This window comes from Harpia harpyja, chromosome 3 (assembly GCF_026419915.1).
Source record: "Harpia harpyja isolate bHarHar1 chromosome 3, bHarHar1 primary haplotype, whole genome shotgun sequence".
NCBI lineage: Eukaryota > Metazoa > Chordata > Aves > Accipitriformes > Accipitridae > Harpia > Harpia harpyja.
Window position 1 is genome coordinate 43,465,763 of NC_068942.1, and position 22,067 is coordinate 43,487,829.

Below are 22,067 nucleotides of genomic sequence, written 5' to 3' on the forward strand. Positions count from 1 at the left end.
AGAATCTTACAAGCTACGCCAAAATGTAATATGTAGTTTTAGAAGAAAAAAATCCTTATACTAAATCTTTCAACCTCACTAGCCAACTGCAACTTGCCAAGGCAAGTTCAGAAATAGAACCATTCATTAAATAAATACACTGTTCTGCATCAGGCAGCCCACAGAGATTCAACTCCAATGCTAAATCCCACATAGTGTCAACTGCCACGATCACGTACCTAGGCTTGATCTCATGCACAATTAAAATGTACATACATTATATTTATTTGTTTCCTGAATGTGTCAGGGATGCCTCAGATTACCAGAATTCATTTTAAAATATTTTTACTGCCAAATCCATTAACTAATGTCTTCCCCCTCTACAAAAAACTTGCTAAAATTTTTTTACTGGCACAAAAAACTCCAAATGCTAAGAAAAGTCTTCTTGAATATAGTTTCAAAATTAGAATTTTGTTTTATTATTATAGCCCATTACACAGTAACATGGCATACTGAGATAATACTGCTTCTGTTTTTAAAACTCAGATTACTTTAGAAGTGTAATGGAAATGTAATCACTTACTTACATTAAGCTAATTACAACAAAGAGAAATACATTTAAATTGCTCTTTTATCAGTGAAGAACCACTATACAACTATGGTTTTAATTATTTTTAATGTAGGTTAGTCATATCACACTCTCTACTTCCTCCCCCAATGTTTAACAAGAAATAAATAGCAGAAAGTAGTACTGCTCTTTATAACAGGGGAGAAGGATTGGGGGGAAGGTGTGCATACAGAAATACAGTAAATATTCATCAATGATAGTAGGGCTTTACTCAAAATCCAGGAATAGCACGTAACTTCCTAAATTTTGTATTCTCCCAGATTACCCAAAGCCGCTGTTTCAAGAAATAATTGCAGCCCGGTATTTTGGAGGGACCATTTTGCTTCCCAGTGACTTCCTGGCTGAAGTAGTTAGTTCACAGATTATTTTCAGTTCCTTACAGTATTTAATTCACAGATTATTTTCAGCTCCTTCTGGTCAGCTTGCAGTTTATGGTCAGCCTGTGGTTTACATGTCACCTCCCTATTCACAAGTTTAGTCACGACTTAACAATTGGCATCAGCAGAGCAAGTCAGTGGCAACAAATATCTTACAAGAACCTTATGAGCATCAATTTAAAAAAAAAAAAAAAAGGAAGATACAAGAGAGCTGGTATTTAATTATGGAAATTTACCTGTAAAAGTTTGGGGGGGGGGGGGTCCCCACTTTCATAATAATAAAATATTCAAGTATTGTAGGTAGATCTATCATTTATCTGCAGACTACCTCATCTATGAAAGATGAGGCAGATTCTCAGAACTACTGTTGAACCACAACAGAGTCCCATGACCTACCTGGGTATGGAATATCAAAAGTAGTAAAGGACAAGCAGTAGTCAAAACATAAAGCAGGTAAACTGAAGGCATTCAAGTGCACAGAAGAATGACATGTCCAGTTAGTTTCCTATCTTCTTCAGGCTTCAGACAGAACCACATTTGGTCACTTCACAGCAGTTCTATGAGCTGGCACATTTTTATGGAAACTGCCATTTTGTGTTCTAGCACTTGAGCTGCCATCAGAAAAAGTTTGACTGATCCCTTAAAGCAGCAAAGAACTTCAAAAATAAAAATGTATGCTTGCTGACTATTTGCAACAATGATATATTTGGGATGTAAAAATTCATTTCAAGGTAACAGGACTGGTAAAAGAAATACCATAGGAACCTACAGAACAAGAGAAGAAACATTATTTATATTACAAAGATCTCCTTATTCTACTACTGAGCAATAATTATGTCTGGGAGCACATCTTGAGAGAACACCACTTATATATTTTCTCCATCAGGCACTATTTTCTAACTATAAAAGCACCTAGAAATAAAAGACTAGATGCTTTGGTAGAAAGCAATGTAGTCATTGACCACAAAAAAAAAAATCATTCTTTGGGTACAACTAAAAGCAGTAAGTGTCCTTGTTATTCCCATAATTTCATGCCCAAGAACAGATCAGAAAAGAGGATTTTCTCTTTGTGGATACCAACATGAAACCTTGGAGGATTTGTTTCGTTTATCTTGTAGTCATGTAATTTTTTTTTCTGCAATACCGAAGAACAGATTTATCTCAGAAGTATCACAGAGCATCATGCTGTACTTGTAATTAATTTTCAAAAGCAAAATGAACTTACACAAACATCACCTATGAAACACTAATTACATTAGGATTATTATGTGATTTTTCAGAATATCTTTCTAGAATTAACATTTATCACTTGAGACACTATGAGATACAATATGTACTTCATTCATGTACTACTTCACAAGTATTATATTTGGCATTTTGTAACCCCAGAGCCCAGCCAACAGAGATTTCCTTTCTTATATGTCATTTAGAAGTCTCAGAGAAACACTTCTAAAGGCAGACAGACTTGAATTATTCTCAGCATCTTCCCCTTGCTATCTGAAATATAAGATGATGCCTCTCAGATATCCTCAAAATCTAGTGCAAATGATTACTTCACATTACCATACTGGCTCTCAAAACATGCATACTAGCCACCCCTCTACATAGTACAGCTCTGACCATCAGCCAGCTACCAGGATACTGACAGGTCTAAAATACACCTGTGTATTTGCAGCATATTGATTTACCCAGCCAGCGAGGGGGTGAGGAGGAAGGTTCAGGGAAGGCAGCACCCTGGGAGACTTCCCCACCACCTGAGCACAGGGAACAGAAACAAAGAGCTGCCTCAGCTGTATCACACTACTACGTACACAGTTAAACTTAACTGCAGTCACACATTTTATTCAACAGTTTAAAGTGTTCAAACAAAAGAACCTGTTAAGTAAAGCTGAGATTTACAGTACTGGTTCCTTTCAGAAACTTCATTAAATCAGCTTCTTATTACACAGCAACCATGAGGAACTGTTTACAATATATTAAAAATGCACCTTCATAAGTGTAGCAAACAAGTCAGGGTGTGGTTGCCTTACAATTGGCAGGGAACATGTGTCTTTCAAATATTTCCAGTTCTACTGTGCAGCAGCTTGGGTTGAAGGCAGCATAATGCAACAGGTTAAAACGCATTCAGAGTTATCTCATGCCATTGCCACAACTACAAGGTGTGCCTTTTGGCTCTGCTAGACATACTTCTTATTATTCATCTTACTTCGCTTGCCTGTTGAAAGAAAAACATAGTTTCTTTACAATACAGTACAAAGTAAAGCACCCCGATTTCCATAAAGAGAAGTCCAACCACTTAGGGTTTGCTAAAGGAGACAATAAGCATACAAAAACTATTCAATGTAATACATACGAAAAGTTCAAGATTATACGTGGAAGTTTAGGAGAATAGCAAGATCTCTCACTGAAGGGTCTTAAAGAAACCAGATTCTCACAGAGCGAGAGAAGTTACTGGAAATTATAAACCATCAACAAATATGAAGTGGGAGATAAGCAGAAGCAATAAGCTTTTTAAAATGGTGACCAAGGGAGGAAAAAAAAAAAAAAAAAAAAAAAAAAGAAGGGAAGAGGATGATGTACCGATAACCTTTCTCAAGGATCTACACTTTGACCTATGCTCATAAACATGGAGTAAACTGACAAATACAGAAACTTCTGTAAACTTTGCAAAGCTAAGAAGTTTGAGATTCAAATTCAGAATTAGTCAGAATAATCTTGTCTGAAAGTCACTGTGGATAGCTACAGAAAGCTTGCACAGTGATGGGCTGATTATGAAATAAAATGTTAGATGAAATCCATTGCCAATAAACACAATAGGAAGGGAAAAATAACCTCAAGTGAATCTAGATTTTAACGGGCTTCACATTTGTTGTTAACCCTTCAGAAAAAGATTTGAAGTCACTATGGATAATTCACCGAAAATACCGGCTTTACACCATCAAAAGGCAAGTGAAAAGAATTGGGCTGTTTTAGAAAGGAAAACAAAACAGTAATCATCACCACATACAATCTACCATGGATCTTCCTGGCTACTGTTTGTCAATCACATTATTCAAAAAGATGAGAGAGGGACTAGAGAAAAAGTGACAGAAATACAGCATGGCTTCCATACAAACAAAAATTACCGACAATTATGGCCTTGGAAGGATTTTAAAAAAAAAAGCCACAGCTAAAATCATGAACATGAGCAGGAAATAGTTATCCATGCTATACATGCATTAGTGAAATCTCAGTAAGATAACCAGAGTTTAACAAGGAACTTAAGAGCAATTTTCTTCTCTGCAATATGTAATTGTGACCACAGGACAACATCAGGGTCAGAATTATGGTTTGATTCAAGAAGTTAATCCACTGAAGATCAGGCACTTCTTAATATAATACCCTAAATCTGTCATCTCCAGCGCTGGCAGTCCTGAAGCTAGTAGAACACTGTAAAAACAACTGCTTGTAATAACCTGTTTCTTATATTTCTCCCCTCATATTATTAAAAAAAAAAAAAAAAAAAAGGGACAGGGGCAGCTGTTAGGTATAGTTTTAGCAGTATTTAAAGCTTAGATTTAGTAGTCCCCAAAACTGATACATGTAAAACAGTTTTGATTAATAAGCATGTAAGTCACTCTCAGATTATCAAAAGAAGTGTTGTTCTCTCATTTTTCAGTACATATGACATTCAGCATTTCCTGAATGCTACCAGAACTTTCTCTTAATAAATCAAAGTTCTCTAGCCACCATTTGGGGCAGGGTAGAATGTCACAAGGGTCACAAATGAGTCACCTGAAACTACAGACTAGCAACCAAAGTTGAATAACATGCTTCATTAAGCAGCACTTATAAAACCTGAAACAAGTCCCACACATTCCTGTATCATCAGAAGATTCATATTAGGTTGAACTATGCATGTAATGAAAAAAAAAAAGAAGTTTTTAAAATAAAGCCTCGGATACTGACAAGAAGTTAGATCCTTTTTCACGCACCAAATTTTGAACTGCTCAAGGCTTGCATGCAATCCTTATAAACATCTCTTATTTGTAAAGCACATAATTTAAGATTATGCAATTGCTTTATGGCTGCCCCAAAATATGATGTGCTGAAAGCACCAAAGTGTTTACAGACAAAGCTTGCCAAACAATCATTCCATCAAAACCACAGCTCAACCACTACTTGAGCTAAACTTGTTCGAACTAGACTGAAATACAGATGTAAAGTATTATGTTCATAGTAAATTGCAAAATAAATGCCAGGAAAACAAAAACAACACACCTGTTGGAATGCATTCACAGAAGCAATCTGCTATGCACATAGCTGGCAGTGCTACCCATGCCATTGTAATACAGATTTGAGAGAGGAAAGAAAAAAAAGCAGAATAGTAACTTTCATTACAGGAACACACAGAAAATTCATAAATACCTCAGATCACTGATTCTGGTTAGGTGGGTTGTTCCCCCCACCCCAAACTGCGCTCAGAAATGAAAGGAGTAACACAGTCCCAAGGGGCGGGGGGGGGAAGAAGGAATCTGCCACCTATAGATTTCAAGTACAGCTTAAAACATAACTAGATTATTCTCATCCAACAGCTGCGTATTGTGCAAAGAAAGAGACTTTGTCTCATCCCAGTTTCTAGTGCCCAAAATGACAGACAGCAGCCTCAATTAACATCCTCATTGCAGAAAGATATAAAAACAAAAGAATTACAGAAGAATTGTTGTGGCTGTGAATTCTCTCAGAATGAGATAGCAGCTGCACTACACTCACAAAGTTGCATTTGTTTCAACCTATGTTCTTTCTGTTTTACAGATAAAAGTTATACCAGCTTTCAGATTTTCAGATAAGCAATTTCCTTTTCCAGTTTGATCCACTGCTCTTTAAAAATATATTTACTAGCTTTGCTGGTCTTCAGAGAAGGAAACATATAAAGACCCAGAAACACCTAAAGTTTCCACACTCTTTTTAGGATGTGGTTTGATAAGCAAATCTTTTGGTGCAGCTTCTTGCCTTTCCACTGCCTTCTCAATTGTGCAAGCATGTACAAGGTGGAGGAGGATAGACAGCAAAATGACTCAATGACTTGTGCAGCAGTGATGTACCTGGGAGGAAGGCCCAGAAGCAAAATCTAGCAATAAAAGAGGCCAGTCATAATGTACTTTCAGGTGTAGATCTGACACATAAGGCACTCTAGTTTGTCATTAAGTATACTATGTTAAGTTGTTTGACAGCCTAGAAAAGGGACTCGCAAACAGATTTGGGAGACACATCTCTCAATATCAAAACTGCAAAGGAGATTGAGTGAAATACAGGCCGCCAAAACCTGCACTTAAGCACATTTCAGCCTTAGGTGTTTATATGAGCTTAGAGCTTTCAAATTAAAAAAAAAAAAAAAACCAAAAAAACCACACACCAAACCCACAACCAAACTATATTAACCAGGCATTGCTCCTTTGGGCACATAAGATTGGCTCACTAATATTCAGAAAAGAGGGCCATTTGGCGCACAACAGATTAACAAGGGATATCTCTGCACAGTTCAACTTAGGTAGCAATTACCTAAGAAATTTTGAAAATTCACAAACTACCCTTCTATCAAAACCAGCCCAAACTGCAATTAAAGACAAAGTATAAACCATTTTAGGGAAGAAAACTGAACTCATTACACTGAAGAGCCTAAGTACTCTTCAAAATAAGGCACTAAGGAAAAAAGTTAACATTTTCAATAATTTTCTAATCCGCAAGGAGCAAAGAGGACCTAAACTATGGTTAGCTTACCTGTAACACCACAGTGTATGTTAAAACCACCTTTACTCTGCCCTCAGTTGTCCTTGTTTTAGGAAACATGAAAAAAATCCACCTGCACACAGGCAAATTACTTTCCCCTGCTCCACCACATCAAGCAGAGAAACTCTTCATATTTAAAAAGAAAAATTAAGCCAAATCCATGCTAGCATTGCATTGCAGGAATTACATTTTATTTGGTAGAAATAAAAGAACTTCCAAGTGTAAAGTGACTGTACTAAGTCAATTTTGCCACAGGATGATCCTTCCTGTCCATCAAGACCCTTCTAAATTCCTACAATGTAATTTTTTAAAAAGTCATTTTACTTTTGAGTCCATTAACAACACAGAGCCCACAAGAACAAAAGGTCAGAAACTGTTACAATGAATCACCTATAGCTATGAAGCTAAAGAAGTCAAGTGGTATAACACAGAGAAATCCAGATATTGTTTAACTATACATTGTGGAATAGATCTTCAAAAGAAATGGGAGGTTTTGTTCTCAGTCCACTTCTGTTCAAGCTTCTTCACAATGTGAGCTTTCTACTGCATGCCAAAAAATTATCAGGCAAAACTTTAATATCTGACAAGAAAAAAAAATATCTTTTCAAATTCAAATGAAAAGCATTTCAGGATATTTCAAATCCAAAGCAACTCCCTGAAGTTATTCTTTAGTAATAGTCATTACCTCTATATACTAAAAACAGTTCAAAAAATGCTCTGCTTCCTCTTGGTTTCATAGCCAACAGGGCACTTCACTTTATTCTTATATTTCAAAATAAACAGACCCCAAAAAATTCACCTCCTTTCCCTCAATAAACTTAGTGCTCTGCCACCATAGATCTGTACTGCGGAAAGCACTTCATGTCTGCCACCACCATTTTCCAGGTTTAAGTATTCAGAATGATGATATTTTGCCTTATGCTGGAACAGAGAAAGACTGAACTTGACTGCTGTCTTTACCCTTCATAATTTCCTTTGTTCTTTCCACTTACGTAGCAGGAAGTGGCACATTCTGTACTGCAGTAGCCAAATATCCACAAAAGTAAGGTTTATGCAAGATAAGTGAATTCTTACCCTGCTCATCAATTCCTTTAGATAGCTGTAAGTTCACAAAAATCTTCAGATTTTCATTCCTGTCAGAGTTAATATCTGGTCAAGTCCAAAGAATGGGTTTCACCTAAAATATACCAAAAGTTGGAGATTTCATTTTATGGCAACAGCATCATGATACCATCCCCCACCCCCCCCAAAAAAAATCCCTTTTTCCTCCAAAGTAAGTGTTCTAAACTTGTTCTCTTCTTTCATAAAAAAAAAAACTTACCAAGAAAAATTTTAGTCACAGTTGTAACCATATAAGCAATTCACAGAGCGAACTGATAAACTGAGTAAGACTACATGGCAAGTTCAATTATGGATGCACCATATGCTTCAGTATTCCTTTAGGTATACAAAAGGAATCAATTTGTGCAATTTGTTCAAAACACAAAAAGCCCTTTTGGCAAGATCATCCTTTAGCTGAACCATCAGTTTGAACACTTGTCTGACGAAAACATCAGCCATTCACATCCCACAGTAATAACAGCAACTTAAGCACAGGAATAACACCGCTCTGAACCACTTGGTTCTGCGAAGGAACGGATACCTTAAGATGGTAGGAGAACTTGCCAGATCCATATGTTTATTAGCAGAAACAACCAGTGGTTTTGTGCTTGGTGGTTTGTTGTTTTTCCTAATTAACCCTCCTCTGATACTTAAGGTGACCTTTACCAAAGTCTCTCAGCAGTGGTACAGCAGTAGCCTTAGATGTACCGAGCTACTTCAAGTTTAACTCTGTTTCCCTCTTTACACATGACCAGAACTGTGAATCAGTAAATTTTAAAAATGAAATGTTTATGTCCCAACAAATGTATACAGCCAGAAGCTTCTTACATACAACTTAACTGAAAGCCATTATCACAATAAAGTATGAAAATTGCAACCATTAATAGTGTTTGTTATTAGCCTCAATTTAAAAATATGGAAATGTGATTATACCTGGAACACATGTTCTGATATCAGTTTTTACTTCTTTTTGCAGACTGGAGTTAAGGCTTACCCTTCAGGAGACGCAGTGACCAGTAGTCACGCTATAAAATAGTATGCCAAATCAGCAGCATTTTTTCTTAGTAAAGGCTCTCAACCAAAAGACAACCTGGTACAGGTCTAGAGTTCAACAGCAGCACACCCCTCCTGCCCATTAATTTCTCTCCTCTTCCAGTGGTCATTAGCCAATGGTTCAGTTAATTACTGTTTGATCTACTCACTTAGTGTGGATGCAATTACGCAAAGTGGAATTTAGCTTTTAAGAACAGTCTCCATTTTATCTACTAAAACACATGAAAACAAAGACTAATCAAGCTAGTATTCTGTATCATGTATTCTCCCATCAGTGAAAATGGAAAGAAAGAATTGTCAAAAAAAGATGAAACTCATTAATTGAAGCAATTCTCACAGAACTTTTCAAAAGCATCAGCTTAAAAAAAAAAAAGCATCAGCAAGGCCAACTACCTGCCTACAGAACCTTATGTTGCCTTTGCAAAAAAAATACTAGTGCCCCACTAGTGCCTTCTGCTCCTCAGCACTAAACCAATTCTCCTATTTGCTCAAGCAATTTTAGATCAGTCTGATGAAGTCACAACCAACTAAGAACACAAATTTATGATCAAGTGCAAGAGACTAAACACAGGCATCCCTTAACAGTTTTATGCGTGATGTACAGGCAAAGCATTCAGTTCAATAATCCAGGCTGATGCATTACTTTTTGTGAAAGGCATATCACAGCCTGGGAACCTCTGTTTTCCAGGCACTCCCTGATAAGAGCATTGCACGTGCTGTCAGTGAGACATGTTGAACCTTCTACAAGCACATGGGCACAGGAAGAGCAGCACTACCACTCTGTATGATTGCCAAGATAGAGAAGGCATTTTACCAGGAATTTCTCTTTTTTCCTCTCAGCTTTTTGGGAGGGAGGGTGGTGGTTCAGGTTTTTTGAGGCTTTTTTTTTCTGAGGATGTGGAAATCAAAAACTAACACATATTTACATTTATTAGATTATTTCTTTGAATTCACTAGTTGGGAAGCTAGGGACTAAAGAGAAACAGGACTGCAAGCACCTTGGCTACAGTTGCTTTAAAGCAGGTTTAGTTTCCATAACTAAACCTGCATTTGGTATATACGAAAATGCAGATACAGCCAGCAAGATCTTCAGATTCAACCTTCTTAGCAAAAGCAAAAATGAGCCGACTTAATAATTCACATATTACAATCAAGACATATACTAAATGTTTATCTGATGTAGACCACTGTCCTAGAAGAAAATGATGACAGAAAGCAGTTTTAGAATAATTCCCACACATATGCAAACCTCCCTCTCCAACTAAAGATTGACTTAGGCTACAAGTCAAATATTTCTAGCTATTCTAATATTTTGCCACCAAGAATATCCAGTTTTTAACAGGAAAAAAAGCTTAATAATGCACTTAGTGGCAAAGAAAGAACAATTAATTCAAGTTTACCATACTGCAAGTTTCTTCAGCTTATCCATCCTACAAGCAATTCCACAGACAGAACAATTCACATGTAAAGGAAACTCAAGTCTGAATTAACAAGTTTTATTTCCCTTCCTTTTATTTTCATCTCCCAATCCCTCAGTCTTCAAAATGCAAATACCATTTGTATTTCAAGACATCCAGGACACCAGACAGACCTTCACCCAGAAACAGTAACGTCTGTACAGCTTCCCATATAAAAGCCATCCCTATTTCATATAAACTAAGGCAGAGACTCCCCACCCTACAATGCAGCTTTGCTTTCTCCCAAAATGTTCATGAATTACATGTATAAACCAAAAAGTAGGTTGCCACAAGTTTAGTGAGTTTTAGTTGACCCACATCTACTATAAATATTATTTCAACATACTGTTAGGAATCTGAGCAACAAAAATAAAATCCACTAAAAAAAGCAGAAAGTACCACCATTAGCTATACTAATATCTTAGCTGATAAGCCTTTTTACTTCCAGTGTTATTTTAGAAGCTCCTGAACAGTGAAGTTTCTGTAAGAAATGCATGTAATAGTTTCAAACTTTAAAAAAAGTTTGTAACCATAAATACTGTGGATGTTCTTTTTCTTCAGGTGACATGAAAAGAGCAAAGGGGGGGCAGGGGGAAGTCAATGTTCACCTGAAGCCGTTATGAAAGCAAACTAAGGGAAAGAAAAAGCAGACATGCACTACTCTGACAGTTTAAAAAAAAAAAAAAAAAAGGCCCCGACAAGGCTTTTACTGCAGTTTTAACACAGACAAGTCTCTCATGGAGAGCACGCACTTTTACAAGTTGTTTTAAAAGAACAAATCATAGTTTAGAAAGCCCAGGCCTGTGACCACAGAAAGCAAGTTGCAGTTACATTACAAAAATAAGTTTGTCCTGTACAGGTGATAAAAAAAATAAACCTTCCTCATGGGAATAAAATAAACTCTAGGAGGTAGAAAACTGGAGTTACCTGAAACTCCACGTGACAACCCACATAATTCCATGGCAGATTAAAAGAATCATATAAATAATCTAAGAAGCATGAAGCCATTCAAATACACACTGTTTACATTTTTATCTCATCTGTGTCCACTGATCAAATTAAAAGAAAAAAGTAACATTGGCAAGATAGCAAGAGTGGCTCAATTAGACATAATTATGCCTGATAAATCTTTTCCCATGAGGTGAAAGGCAAGACAGCTGTGACAAGCACAGGCTGCAAGCTAATTTGTCCTTATGTCCTGAAACACTACATGGTATCTTATAAACAAAGCTAGCAATCCAACCTGCAGATAGCCCATGGCACAAGTGCTGCAGTTGCCAAAAAATAATGTTGTGGAGGTTCCAGCAAGTTTTAGCTGAAGTTAGTCTTTGGCAAAAATCAGAGTCGTATGACTGAAAGAAAATGTTACTGTAGGAGAGACCTGAACTGAAGCCAAGGGTCTGAATTCAGGATGACCTGGACTCCAGACCAAGACAGCTTCTACCCGCAGCTAGCTCCTGCTCTGGCAGCACCGTGCAGCCCGCTAGATGTCACAAACAATATGGCAAAAGATGCAAGTAGCAAGGGCAGTGTCTCTTTCCACAGGTTCACATGGAAGATTGATCCACGCTGAACAAAAATATATTCACTGTCTCTGCTCCCCATCACCATTTCGTTCCCCTACTCACTGTTTCTAAGAATGCCCGCTTTCACATTTCTCCCATAGGCATTTATTCAGGCATGACTTACTGATTTTAACTATGACACATTAAAGTATGGTGCAAAGCGCATCCCTCCATGCAGATCAAACAAACAGTAATTTATAAATTGAAAGCTGACACTAAGAATAAAGCGGGCAGAAAACTACTTTTTCCACTCAGACAACCACGACGGTTTGTTTGATGGCTGGCTTGAAGAAATATGATATAAACCAATATAACATGCCACACAAGGCAAAATACATCAGTAGGATAACTAAAATGTCGTGTGACTACCCAGTTCAATTTAGACAGAAAGAAACTTCAAAGAGCAGAGAAATACATTGATTAAAGCTGCAGCTGTGTGAAACAAGTTTGGCTATGAATTAGAAAGTCTACTTCAAGCTAGACAACGTAAATAACCCTTTCTGGAAACAGTGATATGGTAAAAAATGACTCAATCAAAGGTCCTTCATGTGTCTAGGAATAAAAATAGACATTTCTGAAAATGCACCACCTCAGGCTGTGGGTAAGTTAACAATATTTGCCTTGCAGTGCTTGTCAGTGCTCTGTCTAAACCTAGCAAGTGACACTTTTACTCAGCACTAGTGAGATCTCAGCTGAAGGAGTGTGTCCAGTCATAGACTGCCCAGTATAAGAAAGATGGACTGAAGCAAGCTCAGCAGAGAGACCATCAAGCAGTTAGGGGGCCAAAGTACATATGGAACAAGGACAGGCTGAGCCAGCTGGGTTTGTTACTCTGGAAAACACTTGGGGGATCAGCTTGCTTTCTACATCTACCTAAAGGGAGATTATAGCAAAGACTAAGCTAAACTCACTATCATTGTACACCTTCAATTTACACTAGCCATGCTTTCAGTGGGACAGGTTGGACCAGATGAGTTCGAGGTCCCTCTCAGACTAAATCAGTCTACAACTCTGGAGACTACCCATCAAAATTTTCATCCCAATTTTCGATGCTGCTCTCCAATTAGTTATTGAATTACTACAGTGCAACAGAGAGATATATCTGCAAAATACTGGCTTTGTGTGGAATGAGTGGGGTTTCCAAAACCACCTGTGCAGCATCATATTTGATACAAAACAGCCATCACCTAAAAATAAGTAGTAAATTTTGCTGTAAATCTGAGCTGTGCTTTAGCTACCATTAGAAGTGTGGTAAATAGAAGAACAAACAGCAAAGCACACAAATATCAGTTTCCCTGAAGAAGTACAATTCAGACTATAGTACCAAGCTTTTCTGGAGGTACAGAGATGAAGCAGTGAACTGTCTTCTATGCATTTCCCCCCCCATTTTCCTAAGAAAAAAGACGCTGTTCTTTCCAGAAAAGAGAAAAACAGACCTCTAGCAGACTCTGACTCACATGTATGCATCAAAACTAACTCTTTAAATGCAAGCTGTAGATCTAAATCATGTGTGTGTCAACCTTCCACAGAAAGACTGGACATTTCTGTGCATACCTGCAGAAGGACTATGTCACCTGCTTCTACAGGCCAGCAAAACACCAACAATATGGATGATGTTCTTTAAAAGCTTTTCAGAAAGCGTAACACATTAGGTAAGAGTTGTATCCGACTAGCAGATCAAAAACTGAATTTGTCATTCTGTTCCTTATCTAATGGAGAGATCCAATAAGTAGCTCTATCTTGCAGTTGCTATGTAGCTCACAAACAGAAAGAGAATAGAAATCAAACAATGAAACACAATTTTTGAATAGTATCCTGGAGAATCTCTTCCCTCGACTTCTGACAGGCACTGTGCTGATGCACTGTTCAGAAATACTTAAAACTGCAACGTTACACATCCAAAACATCCAATAAACATTAAAAAAAATTTACTGTAAGGGTGACTGAACACTGAAACGGGTCACACAGAGAGACTATAGAGTTTCCATCCTCAGAGATGTTCAAAACTCAACCAGACAATGTCCCGAGGAACCTGCTCTAGCTGACCCTGCTTTGAGCAGTGGGGTTGGACTAGACCATCTCCAGAGCTCCCTGCCAACTAAGAACACAGAATCATTAAGGTAACTGCAGCTGCAGAGTCAGTGAAGGTTAGCCTCCATGAAAACAGGAAGGTCTGCATACACACATCCATCTGCAGAATCTGAGCTATACTTGCATAGTATTTTGCATATTTTGCTAGATGCCTCTAGACATGGTCATACCATAAACATCCAATAATCAAGCCAAGGAAAGACTCCTCAGCTTGTAGAAGATGTAATGTCGTGGTTTAACCCCAGCCAGCAACTAAACACCACGCAGCCGCTCACTCACTTCCCCCCCACCCAGCGGGATGGGGGAGAAAATCAGGAAAAGAAGCAAAACCCGTGGGTTGAGATAAGAACGGTTTAATAGAACAGAAAAAGAAGAAACTAATAATGATAATGATAACACTAATAAAATGACAACAGAAATAATGAAAGGATTGGAATGTACAAATGATGCGCAGTGCAATTGCTCACCACCCGCCGACCGACACCCCGCCAGTCCCCGAGCGGCGAATCCCTGCCCCCCCACTTCCCCGTTCCTATACTGGATGGGACGTCACATGGTATGGAATACACCGTTGGCCAGTTTGGGTCAGCTGCCCTGGCTGTGTCCTGTGCCAACTTCTTGTGCCCCTCCAGCTTTCTCACTGACTGGGCATGAGAAGCTGAAAAATCCTTGACATTAGTCTAAACACTACTGAGCAACAACTGAAAACATCAGTGTTATCAACATTCTTCACATACTGAACTCAAAACACAGCACTGTACCAGCTACTAGGAAGACAGTTAACTCTATCCCAGCTGAAACCAGGACATGTAAACAGAAGACACTCCTGTTTCATTGCACATGAAAAAACACTAAAAGAAACAGAAATCTCTCTAGGTCTTTCTAAACATTGCTGATAAAAGCCACTGGCAGCAGCGGGGGGGGGGGGGGGGGGGGGGAAGTAAAACTTTTAATGGAATGCATACACAAATAGTTGGAAATTTTTAAAACCTGCCACAGATCAAAATCAAAAAAAAATTCATCTTACACCATGTCCTTATCAAACATTTTGTCAAAAGTTTCCCACTGTTATAATAACAGTTGAATCTCCTCACCCTGCACTCTTTGACAGTGTAGATTCAGACATGTTCTGTAGCACCCCAACACTACTTATGAACCTCAGCATCTCCTACTCTGTAGAAAACTGCTCCCAGACCCTACGTCAAATTTTTTTGAGTTTTAAGAAAATACTTAGTCACAACCCAAAAAGAGTATGTTTTCCCCGTTTCCAAAGAAAGGTCAAAAGACTTTGACTTCAGTCAAAAAACTGAAACGTAAATAGCAGCTCAGAGTAGAATCAGGTCAATAACTGAGAACTTCGAATATGTGAATGCCTTCAGAAGGAGATTCAATTTCCAAGCCAAGCCTAATAAGACAGATCCAAATAGAACATTTACGATCCCATTAAAATCTTTTCCTCTAATGGCCCCTTGTCTTTTTTTTTTAAACATTCTCCAGACAAAAGATTTGTGGGTTTGTATGTATCAAAAATATTAAAGAGAATTCAAGAAAGAATTCGCTTCACTAGGGCTGAATTATTTTTTTCCCCTTTTACAGAATTAGAAATAGGCTTTGTTTTTAGCATAACATTAAAAATAGATGGTGAACAAAATGAAGATAAATGTAACAAAGATCAGTGTTTACCACATCTGAAAGCATCCTTCCATACCTTTAGACAATAGTGGTTGTACAACATACACAAAGATCATCCCTCGTTTAATCATTCAAAGACTGAATAGAAACAAATACTATTTTAAGTTATTTGCTAGTTACAAATAAAATTGAAAAGTAAACTTTCTCAAACATTTGTAGAGATAAAGTTGTCAGGAAGTTAAAGAAGATGAAATGCTGGTTTCACGACCACTAACAGCAAATCTCTGCACTACCACATCACCAACCATGGTAAGTTTGATCCAAAGGAGACTTAGGTATGTGATCAAATTTTATCCAGTGCGCCAGAACATGATACCAAATTGGTATCAGTGGCAGGAAAGTGCATAATATCTAATCCAGTATAAAATCATAGTGGTCTAAAATAATGCTTAATGCAAATACGTCATGCTGCTACCTGGTACGTTTGGGGTTTTTTTGCTTTAATTAAAGCAAACAGAATAATTTATGAGATTGATACTTTATGTATGACAACTATACTTTTGACCCAGCAATGGGAGTCCTAAAGCCCTGCTTGCAGCGCTCTTGAGCCAGTGTTCTAACTTCATAACCTTAAGATAAGTTTGGATATATTATTACATACTCTTCCCACCAACTAACATAGCTTTCTGTGCTATTTTTCTCTCCTCTTTTTACCAAGAGGAAAGTTAAAAGCACTGTGTGATATAGCAGCTCTACAGCCTAACGCTCCAGTGCTGACTGATGCCAAATAGCTGAAAAAGGTTTAGACTTTGACAGACTACTGTCACCTAAACTGCAAAACTGTGTTATCAAGGCAGCCAAAAAAAAAAAAAAGTTATTACCCTAGAAGATTCGTGAATCATTATGGTCTAGTATTAGGCCTTGCAAATAGTCAGTGCAGGTGAAGAAACCAGTATCCTCCTCAACTCTTGAAGGGAAGAGATATCAAAGATCTCCACTCTCAGGAGCGATGAGGAAGAAGGCAAGAGCTTACTGAGCCCAGAATGCACATCATACGGCAGTTGCTGAGATCAAGAGGCAGAAAGAGGAGTCTGGCCCAGTTACTGCTTCACATGGTGCCACTGTCACAGACAACCAAAGTCAATATGCAACTTATTCAAAGACTTTAGCATCTCGGATATATACACTTTGTTTTGCCTCTCAAAAAAGGGACAGATCTCACATTGCAAACCTAGCTTGTAATCAATCCCAAGTTTAAAAATAAATCATTACAAATCCTGCTTTACCTGCAGCCTTATTGTCCGACACTCAAAAGCATTACAAGCGCAGAAGATACAACCTTTTCTCAAAGTCAGGATGTCCTGTTTGGATGGTCTCCCCTACCACATATCCAGTGAGGACAATTAGCCTCTGCGTCCCTTGACTAGGTACCAAAGGAACCTGCTTGGCTTCTCAAACAGAACAGGAAGAATTTGAACAAGAAAAATGCTCAAGTTTTAACTGGTCAGACAAGCAAAAGCAAGAACAATCTTTCACACTCATCACATCACCTCCTTTCAACAAAGCCTTATAAACACACTTGCCAGGAAGCACCAGGCAGCCGAGAGGAAGCCAGGAGCATCTGGTGACAGTGAATTGGTACAGTGAAAGGGCAGGATCCCATTTGTGTTTGGGCTCCTCTGATGGATCCCACATGTTCATAGAAGTTTGCAGGATGAGCCCAACCTTAAAACATTCATACATCTCAGAGCATGTAGACAAGATTCCTCTTGAGAAAAGCTAGTATGAGAAAGCTCCTGGTAACCAATATTCTATTTTTCAACAGTAACACTGTTATACTTTGGGGGGAAGGAAGAAAAAAGAAAAAGACGTCTCCCTGATACCAAGTGATTTCCTCTACCAAAAAAACCACAAAAGCTGCTCACACAATGGTAGTGTTAACAATTCTGGAGAGAAGTGGTAAAAAAAGAAGAAAGCTCATAGGACACTTAACAGCAGAAACTATTAAGCAACCTAAATACAGATATCACTACAGGCTCCCATCACATTTTCTCTTCTGCACTTATTTTGGAAGGCTTGACAGAAACCTATACAGAACAAGTAGTTACATGAACTAACAAAGCCCAGTACCTTCAAATCTCTCTCTCATATTTGACCAGATTTGATATATAAGAACACATACACTCAGCTGAAGTTTCTGCCATGCAACTGTGTTAATCACACAGCTTCTCTGGTGACTAACAACATCCTTGTGCATGCTGCAGCTCTTGCCACCGCTGGAACTCAATCTCATGCACCCAGTAGTCTGCTTTTACAAAGCCCGTTGGACTCTAGGTGTGCGTAAGGGGCTAGAACAAAAGCCATCAAATTCAAAATATTTAGGAGGCTGGGGAGAAGGAAGAAGTGTTAGAAGAAAAGCAAACAGGCAGGCACACACAGAGCATAACCACACAAGTTGGTTTCCATAGGAAACCAAAAACTTTGAGGGCAACCTTGCCTCAAACCTGTTATCAGAAAACTAGGATACAGCAACTGCAACCTCAGCAGTGACTGCCATGCAGCACAGATACTCGAGCTAGCTCTGAGCTAAAGAACACCGTCCATGTGTTTGCTAGAACTAGACAAAAACTAAAATGGAAAAGCTGCAAGAGTGACGATGTGAGGCACACTGGCCTCCTCTCACACAGCATGGTGTCAGCATAGACATTCTCTGAGGTACAGCAAGGCAGTACTTCACATGTAACTTTTGAACACAATTCTTCCTGAACACAACTTGAAAGCCCCCACCAGATATTAATCCAGATTTAAAGGAACACTTTAAAATACATTTCAATGGCCTTAGATTTGACAATTTCTGCACATTTCATTTACTCGTTCTGTGTGCAGTCTGTTTTATTCTTTTTGCAATTTTATAGACCATCTCATTCTCTATTGCTAAAGGTCAAGATGCGTAAGAGTTCACTAAGATAGGGATGTCTAGCAGGCAATTAAAATCCAAAGAGCAATTTATTCCAGTATTATTTTAATTTGTAGCATGCCAGCTATTAAGCTGGCCCCATTGATCTTCTGACCTTTGAGCTAAACCTGCTGGACTAACACCAGAACCAGTAACGCGACAGCCACATTAGCACAACACTGTCCGTGAGCTCTGCAAGCCCCACTGAAGAGGAAGACTAGTTAGCTCATATGCAACGCTATGCTACTGCTATTAAATGCTATTCGGATGCAAGCTACAAACTCAGCACAGTGTTGCATCGTGCCATGTAGGCACTGTGAGCTAAAGCTGTAAGAATTAAAATAAGGCCAGGGCGCAGGTTTGAGCACTAACCCGTAACTGTCACGGTTTTGTTCCAAGTTTACTAACAGACATTGATGTACAGGAGATTCCATAAGGTTAAGAACTGTTCCCAGTAAACAGTAAGGGTTTGAGCCATGCAGAGCCACTCTGAAGACCAGAAAGCGGGCTGCAGACAAGCGTGGACATAGCCACGAGATTCCTCAGAGCTGGCTCAAGAGTCTCCAGCACAGCTTTACAGTTTTGAATAAATTCATCCATAGTAAGATGAAATCTAAAGCCCAAGGCAGCTTCTTCTCTGACACTATTACAGATTTCTCATGTGCATGTTAAAACAACTTGCTCAAGGGCATCTGCATTTCCTTATTTCACAAAGTCAATGAGGTAAACTAATGAATGAATACGAGGCACTGATATTACAGTAATGTCACATCAAAATACAATCTCATTAGTACCTATAAACGAGTGGAGCGCACTCAATGCAGAGCAGCACAATTATCATGCAACTATGCTGCACCACATTAGCTATGTAGATGATTCCTTATTTTGCCTAAAATGTCAGATTAGGGCTCTGGCCCTTTCCAGTCCATGAAGGTACAGACACAAGTATAAAATACTATTGTCAATGTTGTAATTATCCTGCTTGATTCACTTCCCATTTTTTTTTTTGAATTGTTAGGTAGTATTGTCTAAAACTAAGGGGGGGGGGGGGTAAGGAAATCAAACTTCATCCCAAAAGTAATTGTTTCTGCCACCAGTAGAAAGAATTTACAGGACCTTCCCCACACATACCCCTTCTTTCCCAGCAGCCTTTCAGATGAAAAAAAGGAACAGATCAGATCGTATTAACTTTACCAGAAGCAACAGCCTGCTCCTCACATGTAATCATGAGACTGGGACAACTGGCTTTTGTTCACAAGACAAGAAAAGGCCCTGAGAAGAGGGTACTCTCAAAGCTGTATACTGCTATTAAAACAGTCCCTTCCCCTGCAGCCAGATCTCTGACCATCTAGTGTCTCAGAAGAGGTGGCTGAGACCAGATGAGCTGTTCCCAAGGGACAGCTACAGCTCAAGGGGCACACTGTAAGCCCTTCTCAATTGTCTTTCTTCTGGGGAAAAGCCAAGCAACTTTTCAGTACAACTATTCAGTGAGATAATGACAACAGCTCAATTTCACAAGTAGTTTTATTAATATTGCATATGTTCATCTTAATGACATTCAGCACTAATTAACATGGTTACAAATTGAACAGCAGTGGCACTTCAATAGTACCCTAAGTCTTCAGTTCCAAATTTTGACCACAGGGATAATATAACACATTGCCTTGCAACCCAGGGTGCCAGTATTCAAGTGACTAATCTACCTGAAGCTTCCATACATTTCAAGGGCTTTTGGCATCTCAGCTAAGACTAAGGTGATAACGAAGAAGGGTTACAGCAAACAAGACAGCTACTGCTATTAACATTTTTAAGTCAGAAACTCAGTGCAAACAGAGCAGTCACTCAGCACTAACACAAGCTTCAAAAAGAAAAAACACACCACCTTAAGAAAGGCAATTTTTCTACCTGGCAAAATTGCTTTCAACCTCTAACGTGGAAAGGTTTTTTTGTACCTCCTTTATCAGCAACAAGAAAGCAACAAGTGTAATGCAGAAACCAACCACTATTTAAGGGTATTTTGCATTATACTATGCATACAATTACTTCATTTTCAAAAGTACTATTAAACACTAACATTAAATGACTTTACCTGCAAGCACCTAACACCCACATACTGTAGCAGAGCCAAGAGTTTTTACTGCAACCTGTAAGATGTTACTCAAGTAGAGCAGTAGTGTTCCACAAGCCCTTTTCTTTCCCCATGTAAAAAAGCGAGTATGAATGACCACACAATCAGGTACACTGTCTATTCTATCCTCATGCAACTTATCTGTTACAAGCAATAAAGTTCTAATTTGTAGCTAAGTTTCAAGTAAGAATTAATTCTAGCCATGTTTTCTGACAATACCTGGAAAGAAAGCTAGTCATTCTGCAGGAAAGCAGGAATCAAATTTAAGAAACTAGTCACAGTTTTAAGCATTTAGCTTCATCTTTATAGAGCTGTGCTGATTCTTCTCCCACCTCCCTTCAAATAGATCTTCAATTCTTCTCTCACTTTTAAAGCTGGAAAATCACAAAAATCTTTGGACCCTTCTTCTCTAAATTAAAACACTCGGGCAAAAGAGGGAGGGAGAGGGAGAAACAGAACCTATGATTCACTTGTTCATACAGTTTCAGCTACAGTATTTAAACACAATTCAAAAAATTGCTTTTTCAGTACTGTTACCTACCAAAAAGTAAGCATCAGTTATGATTATTCTGAATGCTTTAATGCCATGTCAAATGGAAGCTCATTGTTCCGCCAAAAATCTTTTAGTCCTCCACATTATAAAAACTGACAACTGTAAGGCAAACAACACTACAATCATTTACAATTCCTCCTCATCTGAACCCAAATTTTTCTGTCTAATAGTCAACGATCTAACAATTCTTATTACCCTTCTCCAGCTTCCCTAATGTTCACAGCACTACTTTCCAATATGTTCCAAACAAATAAGTGATCAAAGTGCTACTTTATTTTAAATTGTCCACCAGCTCTCCATGTCAATTATTTCAAGTTTGATCCTTGTTCTCTTAATTCTAATTACCTCTTGCTATTACACATAACTGAAAGGTGAAATGAGGAATTTATCTACAAATTCCTTCTTTAACTGTTCCTTAATTTCTCTCCTTATATCAGTTTGTGAGGCCTGTCTTATTTAGCCCCAAGTCACTTAATCCCCTGCCTCAAGAACCTGAAGAAACCTGTCACCTGAAGTTAGACTGCATCATATTTAGGAGCATTTGGCAACTACTATAAATTGCTTCGGGTTTTTTGGTTTTAAGCAAAGTGCAGGTTTACAAAAAACACGGAACAGGAAAAGTCTCTCCCCTCCCCCAGCACTTCAGACATTTTCTCTCTGGGCATTTTGTACTTTTACAAGAGGCAATGTTTACCTTGCATACGAATATTTTTCATGTGGCCAGCTCTGCACAACTGCTAAGTTGTTCTGAATTAAACTGACTGTTCCCCCCACCCCA

At 38.4% G+C, this 22,067-nt stretch overlaps 1 protein-coding gene across 6 annotated transcripts in view; it reads right to left on the reverse strand.

Annotated features, from left to right (window-relative positions):
• The window catches only part of SIPA1L1 (signal induced proliferation associated 1 like 1), a 230,561-nt gene that overhangs the window by 199,313 nt on the left and 9,181 nt on the right, over positions 1-22,067 (reverse strand). For all 6 annotated transcript variants that reach the window (XM_052782299.1, XM_052782296.1, XM_052782302.1 and 3 more), the window contains one exon: positions 7,828-7,930. The gene's annotated coding sequence lies outside the window, so the exon portion shown is untranslated. The remainder of the gene's footprint in view (positions 1-7,827; positions 7,931-22,067) is intronic.